The following is a 14,813-nucleotide window of genomic DNA, read 5'->3' on the forward strand; positions in this document are numbered from 1 at the left end:
CGTGCCTTGATCTCGTGCGTACACGTGTCCAGGGGTTAAATACACTGAATTTGGCCCTTGGCCTTTCATTGGGTGAAAAGGCATTCGAACCTTTCGCAATCTGAAGAGCCAATCAGCATTAAATGTTGATTCTGCTGATCTGGGGACCCTTTACGGACCGTATGGGTTTTGCCTTACGGTCCGTAAGGACCTAGTTTGGCAGAATTACAACTTTAGTCCCTGCAGCGCCAAAACATGGTATTTGATGCGTTTTTGGCACGTTTAAGCCCCGTTAACCCCATTTCAAAGCTCTAAAATGAAGTTAAAGTATAGGGGACCTAAAATGTGCTCAAAAATATGTCGGATGTCGGTTCGTTTAGCCGTACGGTCGCGATGTTCGGTAAATTACGACGGAGTGCGCATAAGCGCGAAAGACGATCCAAATGACGCGACGAATGGATTTTTCTTATGCCAAACACTTAGGCATAATATAAGGATGCTTACATAAATTTTTGGATGTCCGGATGTATTCAGAACGTCAGTTATGCGCGAAAGTGCAAACTTGTGCACTTTTTGACATTTTTGGCCCCTGAATGATCCAAAAGTTTGTTTTAGCATACCAAACCCCTCAAAGCCTATTTCTAAGCCATGTAAAGGATATTTATGGTATGTTTAACTTATGGACATGTTCCGGAATGTTCGTTACAGTTCAAATTGGCATACTTTCGCAGTTTGTCAAGTTTAGTCCCTGTAAGCGAATTAACTTGTTTTTGCCATACCAAAGCCTTCAAAACTTATTTCTAAGTTATGTAAAGGTTATTTAAGGTATGTGGAGTATATGTTGATGTTCCGGAGTATTTGTCGCATTAAACTGAGTACGTTTTCGCACCAGTTTGCGTATAATTCTCCAGAAAGTGATGTAGAGTTTGGATTTGAACAAAAGTCAAAACATGAAAAATGTAAAGCACAACAAAACAAATATTGGGATCAAATAACATTATTTTATTGATAATTGAACTGTTCATAATGATTACATGCACAGATGTTACACAACCTTTACTGCGATTTTCACAAAGATACAGGTCATTTAACCGATGACTGTATCAGTCTAAGGCAAGAGATAGAGAAGGCCTTGAAAAGCGGCAAGTTAAGCCATCTGGTTAAAAACGTGCGCAAGGAAACGCGCCAGATCCAAAGGAATGATGATAGAAACCAGAAGAAAGTCAGGCGCTTGGAAACTCACATGATCAATGGACCGAGACAAAGCGCAAGAAGCAATGGAAAGCGCCCATTTGAACCAGCATGGCAAGAGCAGCAAGTTATTTTCCCAGTAGTGAGCGAGGGACCACGCACCACGCGCCCCGTCGTCATTACTGGCATTATCGGCCACTATGAAACGGAGTACGTTTTCATTGATCCAGGAAGTACTGCTGACATAATTTACGAACAATGCTTCAATCAGTTCGACCCTGAAGACAAAGCGCGCCTCGAACCAGTTAACTATCCTCTATCCGGATTTTGCAACGAAACAGTCTTCCCATTGGGCCAGATCATCTTCCCCGTCATGCTGTCTGACGGGAAGCATTCAAGAACAACGAACGTCAATTTCATAGTGATGCCGGTCAAGTCAAGAAATGACGTTCTAATTGGAAGAGAAACCCAGGGAGAGATGAATATGGTATCCTCCACACCCAATTCAACCATTGGCTTCCCAACCGAAACGGGGGTGGCGATTATCTATTCAAAGAAAGAAGTGATGGCGACAGAAGATGTGCGCCCGATCAAAGCAAGTAAGGTCTCTGTAGGACCGGTTTTGACGCCGTTCGATTGCGTAACGAACGTTCGACGTGCGGAATCCGTGAACGTGCGTGACCGAACACACAATAACGTACTAGAAACGTGAATCCATTGCAAGATATGACAAGTTCGGTACAAGAATCACGTTTACAACGACTTTCTCTCTCTAGACTTTCTCTCTCTAAACTTGAATCACCAAAAGTACAAATGTGAGAGCCAAAGTCTTCAAAAAATCTTCCAAGCCTTACAACTTATGACATAACTCTCCTATTTATATGTCATTGGAATTAATGAGATTTCTCATCAATTACCAAAATGACACCTTGCTAATTTTATCTACTTGTGACATCATGAGCTTGATTTCTTCCGGCTTTTCACTACGACACGAATTGACGAAGGCGATAGACAATAAATGCATCAACAAACTCCCCCTTGGATATTTCCGCAGTCAATTCGTAGTTAAACTCGTAGTGGCTTGTCTTTCTTTAACTAAGACTCGAACGAGGATGTAGTCGACAGACAACTGCACCAACAGTCTCACGAACTGAACCAGAAAAATGGGTCTTGAACCGCAAGTACCAAGAACAAACGGTGACGATCGGCCATGCAATTTCACCAAGTATCAGGACGCGCCTCAAGCAATTACTGTTCAGAAACATGGATATCTTCGCGTGGACCCCATCTGACATGACAAGCATCTCACGCGACATCACTGAACATTGTTTGAATACTTATCCATCTGTTGAGCCTAAGGTCCAGAGAAAGCGCAGCCTAGGATCAGACAAGACAAAGGCTATGAATGAGCAAGTTTGTGAGCTGCTCAAGGCAGGGATACTGAGAGAGTTGTGCTACCAAAGCTGGGTTGCAAACCCTGTAATGGTCGAGAAGTCTACAGGAGGATGGCACATGTGTGTTGATTACACAGATCTCAATAAGGCATGTCCCAAAGATTGCTACTCATTGCCTGAGATCGATAAGAAGATAGACTCTCTCGCGCCGTTCAGATGGAAATGTTTTTTAGATTGCTATAAAGGATATCATCAAGTCCAGATGAAGCTGGAAGATGAAGACAAAACAGCTTTCCGCACTGACATCGGAATCTTTTGCTACACAAAGATGCCCTTCGGGCTCAAAAATGCTGGCGCAACCTACCAGCGATTAATGGACAAAACATTTGGTGATGACATTGGAAAGCATATCGAAGTATACATTGATGATCTTGTGATCAAGAGTCCTGAAGAGGACAAGATGTTGAAAGACATAGAGAAGATGTTCAATTCTCTAAGAAGCGTGAACATGAAGCTTAACCCAGCGAAATGTTCTTTCGGAATGGAGGAAAGCAAGTTTCTGGGTTTTGTGGTTACAAACGGCGGTTTATAGTCAACCCCGAAAAGCTTCAAGCTATTAAGCGGATGCCATCACCACGCACGATCAAAGAAATGCAAAGATTAGCCGGCCGCTTAGCCGCGCTTAATCGTTTTTTTGTCAAATCACGCAGCAAAGTCTTATCTTTTCATCAGTACGTTGCACAACTGCGTATAAAAGCAAGAATTTAAATGGACACCAGAAGCGAAAGTAGCCTTCCAGCAGATGAAATAATGTTTGATCAAGCTCCCTACTTTGACAGCACCATTTGAGAAGGAGCCACTTATCTTGTACTTGTCATCCTCGGACAAGGCAATTAGGTCGGTTTTGCTAGTAGAGAGAGATGGAGTTCAAACTCCAATTTATTATGTCAGTAGAGTGCTCACCGATCCGGAAACATGTTATTCAACAATGGAAAAGTTAGTGCTCGTGCTACTACACGCTTCTAGGAGGCTGCGCAGATATTTCACTGGGCACATAATCACTGTACTCACTAACTTCCATATCGGCACCATCTTGCAAAAACCGGAGACATTAGGCCGTTTGGCGAAATGGGCAATTGAACTGGGGGGCCACAATATCTTGTACAGGCCGCGCCCAGCTATTAAAGGCCAAGTGTTAGCGGACTTCATTCCTGAAGTCTCAGAAGACAAGATCAAGGAATGTGAAGCAGTAGATACTCCCACCAAAGACACATCGGATGAATTGTGGATGTTGTTCACCGATGGAGCTTCAAATGAAGACGACGCAGGAGCTGGTCTGTGCCTCGTCAGTCCAGAAAAGCATGAGATCACCTATGCTATCAAGTTGGATTTCAAAAATACCAACAATGAAGCAGAATATGAAGCGTTCTTGGCAGGCATATGCCTGGCCATTAAGATGGGAGCACAGAATTTACAAGCGCATGTGGACTCTCTCCTGATCGCGAGTCAAATCAATGGTTTGTATGATACAAAAGGCGAGGTAATGGCTTTATACTTGAAACAAGCAAAAGAGCTGCTCCAAAAATTCAAATCGTACAAGGTTGTTCACATCAACCGATCAGAAAACAAGCCCGCTGACGCGCTAAGCAAGCTTGCTTCAACAACATTTCAACACCTTGCCAAAGATGTAAGAATTGAAGTTTTGAAAAACCGTCAGTACTACTGCGCCAGGTGAATGTTATTGAGATAGGCCCACCTTCGTGGATGACCCCTAACATCTAGTATTTGCAAGAGGGAATTCTCCCAGAAAGCAAGGCAGAGGTGAGAAAAATCCAGAACAAGGCGCTGTTTTATGAAATGAATGGGGGCATTCTTTACAGGAAATCCTTTTTGGGCCCACTGTTACGATGCGTGGACCCCCAAGTTGCAAGCTATCTGATCAGAGAAAGTCATGAAGGCATTTGCGGAATTCATGCGGGCCCTCGCATGGTCGTGGCAAAGATAATGAATGCAGGCTATTACTGGCCAGGGATGCACGTCGACGCTTTAAATGAGCTGCGTAAATGTGATGCCTCTCAGAGGCATCCGCCGAAGACCCTGCGCCCGAAGAATGATCTGATTCCTGTATTAATGTGTGTAAAATGCAACATATAAATTACATCAAATGAGGCATAAAACTAACCCTTTTTTTAGTACTAATGTTGGAAAAGGTGTGCTTTTGTGTTCCTTTTGTATTTCGATTAAATGAGCATAAATGAATAAAAGAAGCAAACATGCAGCAAAATCCAACATAATTACAAGAAAAGGAGTAAACGTGGCATGCCCGACCCCTTGACAGCATCTTCCCAAGAAAAAACAAGAGATCAGAAGGCTAAACACGCCCCGTGCCCAGCGGACACGGGGGCGTGCTCAAGTGTCTGCAGAAAAGACAAAGTTGTAGAAGCTTCTATTTCCCAACATGGGGGCGTGCCCAGCTCAACACGGCCGTGGTCAACGCTAAGATTCGCAGAATCCAAGCAAATCTTGATAGTACAGATACGCTTCTGCACATGGGGCCGTGCCCAACGGACACGGGGGCGTGTGGCGCTAATGCAGACAAATTGCAATTAATGAAGAAAGAGAAAGTGGATGGACACGGGGCCGTGTCCGGGCTTCTGTGCAGGCTATAAATAGAGGTGCTTGGTTCACTTCAAAAGCATCCCTTGGCAAACCACCTCTCTCCCACTTCACTTACACTCCACCACCATCACAACACCCACATCCACCACCATCATCCATCATCCATCATAGAGTGTGTGTAGTAGTCTCGGGATCCAAGATTGATAGTAAGAGTTCTTGACAATCAAAGGCCATGTTTCCCTAAGTCTCTTACATCACTTGGTGAAGACAAGCATTTAGTGTAATACTTTTGTTTTTTAATCTTTTCGCACTTTTTATTTGGTTTTGTATTAATGACTTTAATAACTAGTTTCTTATATTGAAGGTGAAACTTCCTTATCATTTGTCCGTGGTGTCTTGGCGTTATTTTATTGTCTATATAAAATAAAAGATTTACACCATTCATATCTCTACGGTCTATATAGAGATATGTTGGCTACCTGGTCGGGTGTTAAGGGAATGGTTTGGTAAGGTTCTTGCCTTGTTCAGTGTATAGATCCTTCAAGGACTTGGGTCAAGCTTACTAGGACCTCCTTCAATACCCACTTGTATTGGATGGTGGGGGTGCGAATGGCTTGATCCCCTCATATGTAAACTACTATTAATACATTAACCCGGCTACTTGGGATTGTATCCCTGTTGGCTCAAACCACTTAGCCGAGGGTAACGTCATTTTCAAAAGAGGGGCCTACCACATTATGCATTAATAACTTAATTAATTATCTTTCAATAATCCAACCCTTTAGGATTGTATCCTTGCTGACTCAAACTACTGGGTTGAGGGTAACGTCACCTTCAAAAGAGGGGCCTACTACTATAACTAAGATAATCTCTTAAAAAGTGCAAAAGTGCGGAAAAAATCAAAGGTTACACTAAATGTGAGTCGGATCCAAGTGATTCATCTTGTCTATCTGTTTTTATTTTATTTTTATTTTCAGCATTTTTAGTTTTTATTTTCATGTTTAAAACCTTTTTCCAAAATTTTGATTTGATTAGACGTTGAGTATAAACCGGTATTAAAAGCTCTTGTGTCCTTGGACGACCTCAGTACCTTACCAACGCTATACTACACTCACGATGGGTGCAATTGCCCATATGTGTGTTTAGTGTTAGTAAAATATCGTGTTTTATAAATTTAAATCTTGACTAAAGTGTTAAAAAGGGCTAAAAATATATATAAAAATTATATAACACACCGCACACATCAAGTTTTTGGCGCCGTTGCCGGGGACACAAGGATTTTAAGAAAGTTAGGAATCAACGGCCTAATCGTTTTTATTATTTTTCTGTTTTTTTAGGATTTTTCTAGATTTTTCAGCTTCTGCAGAGCTCAGCACGGGCCATGCCCGCTGAACACGCCCCGTGCCCAATCTTTGGTACTGGCAATCCTGTTTTAAGTCAGACAGTAGCTGAACACAGGGCCGCGCCCAATAAACACTCCCCATGCCCAAGTATCAGATACTAAAAACAGAACTGTAAGATCCCGACGGTTGGTAATTTCTGACACAAACACGAGCGATACTGATTTTTTTTACTTCCGCTCCTCTTATGGTACGTGGTGTCGAATATGTGGCGGAACTCATGAAGATTTAAAATGTTATTTTTTAAATTACACTCCCCACTATATAGACCCATCGTTTTCCAGTAGTCTTAAGAGGGGCGAGAGTAAAAATAATCCGTATCTCTCCCTAGAATGCTTTCAACCATCTATTCTAAATGAAATGATTCTTGAAGAATCATTTCAAATGGAAGATCTAATTCTAAATTGGATAAAAGAGCTTTAGATGGACATAACTAATTCATCTCAAGACAATGCCCAAGAAGAATTATTGAGATCGCATTCGGATAAAAACAACATCGTCGCTCCCGAAATCACCTCTAACTCCTGCGAAGACTTGAGCGATAGTCATCCTTGTGTCGATTGTGTCGTGAAGGACTCCCCATTGACTTCTGTCGATGCATACATAGACCTGAGCGATTCGACATACACCTTCTTTAACAAGAGCCCGGAATAGGGTTGGACTTGTCCACCTACATTTAGCATAGGAATCACCCTTTCCGATAACCTCTTGCGTTCTAGTCTTAAACTAGGGCAATTAAGGTATCTCAGGCACTTCGGTGTTGTACCGTCCAATAAGGAACCACCCGATCCGGACAAATTCCTTAAAAATAGACAAAACTTCATAAACAGCTTCTAGGCACGGGGCCGTGTCCAGGTCAGCACGCCCCCGTGTCCACCAAAAGATTCTCGTCTGACTTTCGGTCAGAATATGGACAAAAAGTGTCAGAATCTCGTCTGCACACGGGGTCGTGTCCAGCCGACACGGGGCCGTGTCCAGCGTGCTGTCGTTTTCTATAAATGCAGCAAGATTCCTGCACGTTTGGACCATTCCAAAGACAGAGATTTGATGGGATCTTCACACATACCATACTAGGTATATTCTAAAGAAGGTTCTCAACAACCATCTTGTCTTTTCTACTTTTGTCCATTGCCTTCTTCTTCATTTTTCCCTCAACACCTCCATTAGAGCTTGAAATCACCATGATTTCAAGCTTTATTGTGATATTTGTTAGATTTTTATTCAAGGAATCTTGTTAAAAATAGTTTTACAACACTGTTTTAAGTTATTTCTGCTTAAAATGATTCAAAAGTCAGAAAAGTAATTTAAAGCTCCAAGATTCCTTGTTCCAAAAATCTGCAGAGAGGTGAACACGGGGCCGTGTTCATGGTACTGTTTCATTAAAATGAACTCTTTTCAATTTATTTTCGTAGAATGTCAAGCCAAAATAGTGGAACCTCTTCAGCACATTCCAGAAACAGTCGTAGGGAACGAAGGCCTTCAATCGAAGCAACTCTTGTACGCTATGTGATGGCACTACGAGAAGCTCTCGACGAAATGACATCAGTAGAAGAGGTCCTGATCGACCGTATAAATTATCTTACGGTGGGGCTGGAAAATAGTTTTCAAGAAATCAACCTCTTGCACCAAAGGTTGAACATTCTTGTGACACCTCCCATGGAACCAATCCTCCCCCAAGAGGATTGGAACTTAGCACTTGGAGTCGTTAACCCCACCGGGTGGGATGACATCCCCGCGGAACCTCCTCTTGACAATTTTTAAGAAGTCCCGGTGGAAGTTACACCCCGTCAAAATGATGATGCCAATGAGCCCGCCTTTCTTCTCCCTCGGGAGATAGAAGAATGTCTCAACGACGTGTGAGGGACCATACCCGGAGAAGAAGTTCTTCAAGCCTCATTCAACCGAGAAAATTATCTTTGTCGGAAATTTTGCTCTTAAAATAAACTATAGGCTAGGACTTCTTTGCGGTTTTAGATTTCTTGACCTACTTATCTAAGTTTTAGTTTATGCTTTTATTTTCTAGGAACTTATTTTAATCTTCTCTTTAATGAATGATGGTTTTTAATTATTAAATAGTGTTTGGATGATGTTGTAATGATAAAACACACTAGGGATGGTGAAGGATACTAGGGGAAGCTTGAACCAACACCCTATGCACAAAAACATAGCCTCCCGACAATTTTTCTTCATTACAGCAAGTTCAGCACGGGCCGTGCTCAGCCAACACGCCCCGTGCTCAAGGGTCTGCAGAAAAAAAACCCAGTTCAGGTACCTGGATACGGGGCATGTTCGTTGAACACGCTGATGGAGAGTGTGAGACATGGATATTTAAGTGTATCTTACATATTTTATGCGGTTTTATATGATTATATGTTTAGAATTGGATTATTGCGAGTGGTTGTATGTTTGCAGGTTAAACGCGTGAAATGAATGAAGTTACCACGCTTAACGATGAAGCAGGGTATGTGAATAAAAGTGATGGCTATTATTAAATCAACATCAACATTATATATCATCACAACACTAAAGGCTAGAGTGCACATGCAAAAGGCATTGGGGGAAGCACATTTCGAGACACACATGCATTTGTGTTGTGAGAAGTTATCATCATCACCACAACTCAATTTTGGGATCCACGTAAGTCAACAAGCATGCAAAGTGGCGGCTACATCACATGATCACATCATCAAATCATGCAGAAGTTAATTGTGGGACTTTGGGAGGCACATGTGGTTTATGGAATTAACATGTGACCTATGGTTTCGTGCATGGTATTCACAAAGTCAACAGAAACATGCACATGCCGTTTACGGAATCAATTGTGACTTACAGGTGTGTCAAGTTGAACGCACGTGAGTTTTTTTATAAGGGTTTTAAACCCTAGTGGAAAGGGGGCCCTCTACCATCGACTTTTTGGAGACATCTCCATACGCTCGACAATTGGCAGGAGGATTTGGCTTTCAAACTCATCACACAACATCATCACCATTAATCATCCGCACATCCACCATCAACTACCAAATCGATTATGACTTCATCCTTCTACCAAGCTTCGGAAGATTGTTCGAACATCATGAGCGGCTAGTCGTCCCGCGACCGTCTCTGGGAATAGGGTTTATGCGTGAAACTTTGGTTTGCTTATTGTTACAACTTTTTAGATTAGGATTCGATTAAACTTTCGGTTAGTCGTTCCTATTGTTTTTGTTTTGATTAAATAATATTTGATTATCGTAATCATTCTTGTTCATTAATTATTTGGTTTGTTCATCAACAACCGAAATTAAATTCTAGGATGTCATTGTTTTAAACCTTTAATCATTGAACTGGATTATGTTTATGAAATCTAAAATTGGTAATTAGTTGGGTTACTATTCATTTGCATCAATCTTTCGGTTTCGATCGTGGATCATTGCAATCAAATATATTATCCATTATTTATTTATCAAAACAAGTTTACGGATCATGTCTATGTGGTTTCCAATTAGTCGTAATCAAGTAATCTGATTTTCTGCATAACCTGAAAACCCGGAAATTGGTCCTTCTCTCACAATTGTTTACAACTTTAATTTATATTTGTTTTCACCATCATTCTCAAAACTACAAAAAGCAATTAGTTTAGGAGTAGATGATAATTAAAACAACGAACTTTTACACTTTCCACTGATTCCCTGTGGATTCGACACCCTACTTGCCCTTTACTAGTAAAAGGTGATTAGGATACTTTTTAATATTTTTGACCGATCTTACGACATCGATCAAAATGGCGCCGTTGCCGGGGAGTCGGTGCGCTTAGTGTTTAGTAAGTTGTTTTTTCTTAAAAAAAACAAAAACAAAAAAAATCCAAAAATATTTCTTTTAGTTTTTAGTTTTTTTATGTTAGTTTTCTACGCGGGTATTTTAGTTTGCTTGTGCAGGAAGTGAAATCTTTGGATCATGGATAGGGTTCATCAGTCATGTCCTTGTGGGAAAATTCACATAAATGAAGATTGCCTAGTGTTTTGGACAGACCCAGTGTTTTGGAAAGAAAAATTGATGTCTGGGTACAAGGCACCTTCATATCAGGGACACTCTCAGTCAAACGTCAACCACAAGTATGAGCAAAATTTGGATTATGATGATTACAAATCCGAGGTGGTGCCCTTCTCAAGATACCAAGAAGATTATAGTGGTCGTCACCATGATTACTTTGAGTCAACATACAATGATTTTAATATGCGAAATCAATGGTGTAATCATGGTAATTACCAAGGGAGTTCAGATCAGCAACACCAAAGCCAAAATGATTGTCAAGGTAAACAACAAAATTCTAAACTTGATGAAATCATGGATATTATGATGGAGGTGGCACAAGAGAGCAGGTTGAGAACTGAGGCTATGGTCCAACGATCGAATCGAATAGACAAACAAATTGCAACATTGAAGGCTGTGAAGGATAATACCACATCCATTCCTGCATGTGTTGAAGAAACGCAAGAAGTACCTGTTTTAGTTGATGAAGATGAAGAAGAGGTTGAAAGTCTTCTTGAACTTGAAGTTATATGTTTAAACTTACATGAAGACTTAGAACCTATTGAAGAACTAGATACTGATGTAGTTCAAGTTTATCCCGAACCGCAACATATTTTGATTACTCAAACTAACAAAGTCGGGGATGATGGCTCGAGTGGGAATAAGAGAAAGGTGAGTAGCGAAGACCTCGGACAAGGTATATTGAAGTGGCTATACAATGATCCAACAGACGTACTCATGATAGGAAAGAAGGTGAAGACTCGACATGTCAACTATCGAGCACACCTTGGAAATTCAGTAGGAAAATGTGGATTTCACTTGTTTCGATTTGATTCGACAAATATCGTTGGTAGAAGAAAGCAGATAGGAATTTGGAGTGTCAATTACCGGGCATATGCAGGAAACTCGGTGGGTAAATGTTCACTTAGACCTCCATGAACGAACGTCAGGTACGGTCTGGCTGAAAACCCATAAACTTAGCCCTCTCGGGAGGCAACCCAAGTTGTGTGTCAGTGTCCGTTTTGTTCTTCACCATGGCAGCAGACAAGTGTGGGGAAGTGTCTCTTGATCAGGTACATGTACTTTTTCCTTTATCTTAGTTTGTTGCCTGGTGATCATGTTCTTTTATGTGTGTTTTTGTATTTGGTGGTGTTGAACTATTATGTGTTAGGGAATATGTTTTAGTTATTTGTGTTAAGGATTGGCCGCTTATGGGATGGTTTGATTGTTATTCCCGGGTTTGTTTTAAAAGCACTATACATTGGGGACAATATCGCCCAAGTGTGGGGATATGGAAACCCGGGAAGGGAAAGGTTTGGGACAAAGGTTTGAAAGAGGTTGAAAGTGATTGAAAACGATGAAAAGCGAAAAAACATTGAAAATTTTTAAAATTTTAAAGAATTTTATCGCCTTAAGTGAACTAAATGGATACGAAAACCGAACGTTTCAATCACTAATGGGTTCCTTGCCGGTAGTAAACTAATATAGTCCCTTGTCATGGTCGTTCCTTTAAGTTTCATGAGAGTAGGTCCGACAGGTGTTTTTAGAAAAAAAAGAAGTGAAAAGAGATGTCTATTTAGGGGTAACATGCTTTAGATTGCATATGCTACATGTCGGCAGCCTTTTTACCCTTCTTTGGTGAGAATTTTGAGCCTGTAGAATGATTTACATTATGACTTCATTGTTGAGAGCAGGCCACATGTTATTCTGTGTTAGAACTTGTGTGATTTGATGCATGCTGAGACTGTGGTTAATATGTGCATGAAAATGATAAAGGCATTAGGACTGTCACACCCCTTTCTGCGGCGGAAGCACGAGGTGTGATCATGAAAGGTTCTCATTGCATACGAAAGGTAAACATACTACATGCTCATAAATAACTTCAAATACCAAACATTTCATAATTTGAAAACATAAGTTTAGCGTTTATATCACGAGATAGCATGAAATATTGTCTTAAAAGTTTACAACTTTATTTAAAGATAAACATAAGCGACATCCACAAGCATGAGTAAGGCCGCGCGCACATCCACTTCTAGTTACCTGAAATACTATAGGATCGTGTGCGGACCCGAAACGAGTCGATCAGAGGGGTTCTAATCTGTTTCAGAGACGGAAACTAAGAAACAGACGTGAAAACAACTTGTATTCACTTAAATTTACCTTGTATATTGATTTGAATCAGATTATAATCAAACGGCACTTCGGCAGCACCTCGGTACCGGAAACAAGAACTCGCTCAACTGATTTTGCTCTAAAGGTATATATAGGGAACTGATTCCGCTTGAATCAGTTCAAGCGAAATATGAACCTGCTGATTCCGCTTGAAACTGACCAATGGTCATTTCAAGCGAAATCACCCTTTCAAGCGAAATCACATATATTACAATCTTAAACATCCTATTTTCTCGTACAACGTGCCCTGATCTAACAATCTAATACTAGACTCGATACAAGACGAAGTCGACAGATGTATGCACCAACAGACTCCCCCTCAGATGTTGACGAGTCTTAAGTGTCGAGTCTGCTTATCTTCAATCTTGATCAGTCTCTGGGCAATACTCTTTCTATCAGCATCAACAGACTCCCCCTAACGATGTGCTGGCATTCCGTAAGTTCATCAGCATCATCAGCTTCAGGATCATAATCTGGCTTTCATAAGTTCAATATCGTTGCCTGGCTCAAACTTTCTCCACAGAGTCCTCAGGTATCGGAACCTGGCTCTCTAAACACAAGCTTCGCAGGATCGATCAGCCTGGCTCAACTAATGTTGTTCCAAGATCGTTCCCTGGCTCTCATCCAGCTCAGGATCGTCACCTGGCTCAGACTTACACCTGCACAATCTCTACCTCAAAGTAAATCTTTCAAATTTAAACATTTCAAATTTAGGTATTCAGACTCCTCCTCAAGTTTAACTATAACCTTGATGAACCACTTGAAGATTTGATCAAAACACATTTGTTTTCAAACAGACTCCCCATCACAAAAAGTCATCATGTTTAGCACTTGGAATTTTGAATATCAGCTTTCCAACATCAGTTGTCGAAAATCTTTTTGAATTTTTCAAAAGTTTATGCTAAAACACACTGAAAACCTTTTTGGATTTTTTAGATTAACTAAAATGTAGTAAAGAAATATTTATAGACAATATTTTTGTGAGTTTGTGTAAGTGGATCATATCAGTTTTTGAGACAAATCACCAACAACGTTAAGCTTCATTTCATTTTAAGTTCTAAACAGTTCACTTAGATTGTCAGTATATAGGTCCACTTAAATTTTCATACAAAGTTCAACTGTTTCGAGATACGATATTAATGTTTTAAGCACTTAAAACTTATTCGCGTGTTCCATTTCTTGAATATACTCCCGTATCCAGATCCCAATATTCAGTCTTACAGGTGAATATACCACCAGATGATATCTGTAAAGGGTTGGATGCGAAACCGTGAGAGCTCAGGTCAGAACTTCCGTTCAGCAGAGAGATGACGGTTCGACTTTTGGTGTGTCCCCTTTAGAGGATCTTTTCTACAACAACACATGATTATCATTTTTCAATGCTTCATCATTTTTTGTACTGAGGGCGATGCTATATTTCAAGCTTTGCAGAAGGTATTATACGGGGACTAGGGCAGAATTTCCATTCAGTAGAAGTCCCAGGATAATACCCCAGATATCACTGAGTATAAAGACCTAGTATCTCAGAAAGAGGGACCTTACAAATAAGATTTCATGGGTTACCCATATATCCAAGAAATTGTTCCCCACGAGATAAGCAAGTTTGAAATTTATGTTTATATCTCGTCACAATCTACTAAATGTGTAAAAACCTACTGGCATATCCATAGTGAGATTGTTTATCACATTTTAACTTTCCATTTCTTTAGCATGTTGTGACAGTCCACTGATGTACTATCATTTCCTCTTTTTACAACAAAACTCATTTTTCATTTTATCATGTTTTTGACTTTTTCAAATTTTTTTAATGTTTTTGAATTTTCTGAAATTCTTACTCCCCCTAAAATGCAAATACATTTAAAGAAATTTGAAAACAAACTATACAGGAAAAATTGACAACTGATATCAAATCGCATCAATTCGCCATCCACTTGGCATAAACAATCAGAACTCCCCCTTTCAACAAACTATTTTCTCATTAAGATTGTTTTAATCAAAATGATTTTTCCGGAAAATAAGTTTGTTTTTACCACTTGTAGGTTAGGGT

Source organism: Helianthus annuus, chromosome 16 (genome assembly GCF_002127325.2).
Source record: "Helianthus annuus cultivar XRQ/B chromosome 16, HanXRQr2.0-SUNRISE, whole genome shotgun sequence".
Classification (NCBI taxonomy): domain Eukaryota; kingdom Viridiplantae; phylum Streptophyta; class Magnoliopsida; order Asterales; family Asteraceae; genus Helianthus; species Helianthus annuus.